The sequence below is a fragment of the Suncus etruscus genome, chromosome 10, assembly GCF_024139225.1.
Source record: "Suncus etruscus isolate mSunEtr1 chromosome 10, mSunEtr1.pri.cur, whole genome shotgun sequence".
Taxonomy (NCBI): domain Eukaryota; kingdom Metazoa; phylum Chordata; class Mammalia; order Eulipotyphla; family Soricidae; genus Suncus; species Suncus etruscus.
In genome coordinates, this window is record NC_064857.1 from 32982275 (window position 1) to 32986206 (window position 3932).

Sequence of the window (3932 nt, forward strand, 5' to 3'; positions counted from 1 at the left end):
CAAAAACTGGAAATTGAGCTCTCATATGATCCAGCTATACCACTTCTAGGAATATACCCTAAGAACACAAAAATACAATACAAAAATCCCTTCCTCACACCTATATTCATTGCAGTGCTATTTACAATAGCCAGACTCTGGAAACAACCAAGATGCTCTTCAACAGATGAATGGCTAAAGAAACTGTGGTACATATACACAATGGAATATTATGCAGCAGTCAGGAAAGATGAAGTCATGAAATTTTCCTATACATGGTATACATGGAATCCATTATGCTGAATGAAATAAGTCAGAGGGAGAGAGATAGAAGCAGAATAGTCTCACTCATCTATGGTCTTTAAGAAAAATAAAGGATATTTTTGCAGTAATTCTCAGAGACAAAAGAGAGGAGGGCTGGAAGGTCCAGCTCATGACATGAAGTTCACCACAAAGAGTGATGAGTACAGTTATAGAAATAACTACATTGAGAACTATCATAACAATGTGAATGAATGAGGGAAGTAGGAAGCCTGTCTAGAGTATAGGTGGGCATTGAGTGAGGAGGAGGGAGATTTGGGACATTGGTGATGAGAACATTGCACTGGTGAAGGAAGGTGTTCTTTACATGACTAAAACCCAACTATAATCATATTTGTAATCAAAGTGTTTAAATAAAAATATTATTAAAAATGTTCATAGCAAAACTCTGGAAACAGCCAAGATACACTTCAACAGATGAATGGCTAAAAAAACTGTGGTACATATACACAATGGAATATTATGCAGCTGTCAGGAGAGATGAAGTCATGAAATTTTCCTATACATGGATGTACATGGAATCTATTATGCTGAATGAAATAAGTCAGAGAGAGAGAGAGAGAGAGAATGGTCTCACTCATCTATGGGTTTTAAGAAAAATGAAAGACATTCTTTAAATAATAACTTTCAGACAGAAAAGAGAAAAGAAAAGCTGGAAGTTACAGCTCACCTCATGAAGCTCACCACAAACAGGGATGAGTTTAGTTAGAGAAATAACTACGTTTTGAACTATCCTCATAATGAGAATGTACGAGGGAAATAGAAAGCCTGTCTAGAGTACAGGCAGGGGTTGGGTGGGGAGGAGGGAGATTTGGGACATTGGTGATGGGAATGTTGCACTGGTGATGGGTGGTGTTCTTTACATGACTGAAACCCAAACACAATCATGTATGTAATAAAGTTGTTTAAATAAAAAAAAGGGGGGGCGGAGAGATAGCACAGTGGCGTTTGCCTTGCAAGCAGCCGATCCAGGACCAAAGGTGGTTGGTTCAAATCCCGGTGTCCCATATGGTTTCCCGTGCCTGCCAGGAGCTATTTCTGAGCAGACAGCCAGGAATAACCCCTGAGCAATGCCAGGTGTGGCCCCCCCCCAAAAAAAAAGATAAATAAAAAAAAAAGAAAAAATAGTTCTGGAGACTATCTGAATGTTTTGTTGGAATAAATTTTAAACCAGAAAAAAAAAAAAAAAAGAATGTTGCATCACTTAGGAGAAATGTTAGTTTAGATACTGCCACACTGATGAACATTTTTATTTGGGGGACTGTTGAGGTATTTTACTTTTAAGTGAAAGATACATTGCTGTACATGCTCTTTACAACTGCAAAGAACACATTTGATTAGCTCCTTTAGAGGTTGGAAGCAATATGTTACTCCATTTAAATATGTTTTTCCAATTCAGTTAGCATCCAGCTTCCATATTCTCAGTAATGAATGAGACTTAAAATATGAAAAGGCATTGAAGGCAATAATTGTCCTGCATTTTGAGCCTTATGATAGTCAGAAAGGCAATAAATGTCTGGTGCAGAGCTGCCCCATGAATTGGATCACTGAACAGACTTCTAAGATTTTTATTTTGGGTGTTTGTTGTTTGGGGGCCACAACCTGCAATGCTTAGAGTTTATGACAGACTTTGCAGTCAAGAATCACTTCTGGTAGACTTGTGGGTGCTAGGTTTTATTACAGCATATCTTCATTCAAAAAGCAACTCCTTGGCTTGGATTGGGACCTGGCAGACACTGAATGCCTGGCAGTAACTATTTAACCAGAATTGCCCTTGGCTTCTCACATTGAATTGCAAATTTTTACTTCTAAGACTTCCCATCTTGCTCTGTCTGAGTAAAACCTAAAATCCTGGAATCTTTGTACCTCATTCATGCATCAAAATTTTTTTATTGAATTCTCTTTTTTGGGGGGGAGTGGGTGGGAGGACATTTGTGCCATATCCTGCAGTTTTCAAAGTGGTTCCTGATGGTGTAGTGCTTGGTGACCATGTGGTGCCAGGGATCAAAAAGGGTCATGAAAGATAAGATCCTTAGTCTCTGCATTATCTTTCAGACTCACTGACTTGATTATTCACTCTATAGACTTCCTCATTTCCTCGGAATATTCAGAAGTAAAAGTTCAAAGCCTCCAAATCCAAATATTCAAGTTGTTTTTGCCTGTTTTGGTATTTATTCTAATTCTGCTTCGGTGTCTGTCATATCTTGATGTTTCCCCATATATCACTGATTACCATTTTTCTCTTCATATATATTATCTGTCTAATATATATAAACTGTGATATCACAGTTCGCAATATGTTTGGAGTTATTTTATAGCTGTAGAGTACTATACCAACAACTTCACTAGATCCTTCCACCATTATCCCATGGTCCCTTTCTCCCACCAGTCACATTCCCCTTTAGTTCCCAGTTCCATTGATCATGTCTCAGGGCTTGTTTTTATTGCAGATTTTCTAACTCCTTTCTGATGTCTTTATATTCATTATAAGACTGAGATTATTTTGCTGTACTAGTTCTTCAACCTTTCCCCAGTCATCTGTTGAGCACCTGAGGCTTGTTTCCAGAACTTTACTGACATATATTGGGTGTCTGATTGCAAAGGAATGAAAACTGCCGGAGGACAAATATTTTTTGCCTGTTTTACTCAGACATGTACCCTCAGTACCTGGAAGATATTTTGGACAGAGTAGCCATGAAGTAATGATCCTTTTTGTTTTGTTTTGGGTCAGGGGCCACACCCAGCAGTGATCAGGGGTTACTCCTAGAAGTGCTTGGGGTGTTGGGGCTTGAACAGTTTCCACCTCCAATTTTTTTCCTGAATGAAATAGCTCACTTGCCATCCTCTGAACTTTGTTTAATTTTACCATTATTTTAACTTATTAGAGGTAAGGTTGTTAAAATAGTGTTAAAGTTTACAGTATGATATACAACATTACCACTTCCTGCTATCCACTACCAAAGTGCTCAGGATTCTCCATCCCTGTGCCAACCTTTCTTTCTCCTTATCTGGTCTTCACCCCTACTCCTACCCTTTTGGCTTTGTTTATCCAATACAGTATTTGCCTGCCCATGAGTGTACATTCAGTAAACATTAATTTCACTTATTTCCTGTTGGGAGAGAAGTCAATTCTGTTGGCAGAGGTTAGAGATGAAGGAAAGACTTCATCCTTGACCTCATCCTCTGGACCTTGGTTGGATATCCAGTGCCCCATATGGTCCCCCTAGCCAGGAGCGATTTCTGAGCGCAGAGCCAGGAGTAACCCCAGAGCGTCACCGGGTGTGGCCCCCCAAACAAAAGCAAAAACAAAACAACAAAAAAAGAAATCACTATTTAAGGCAGGGAATTCATCTGTAGACATAATGGAATTAGTGTGAAAGAGGGTTTTAGATAACTTCTAGACAAGGAAGGAAAAAAAATCAGAGAGAGGAGACAGACAGAAGGAAGGCCAGAAACAGAGACAGAAAGATAGAGAGACAAAGAGGAGAGGGAGAGAAAGTGAGAGTGAGAGAGAGAGAAAGAGAGAGAAAGAGAGAGAGAGAGAAAGAGAGAGAGAGAGGAAGAGAGAGAGGGGAAGGGATAGAGAGAGGAAGAGAGAGCGAGAGAGGGAGAGGGGGGAGGAAGAAAAGAAA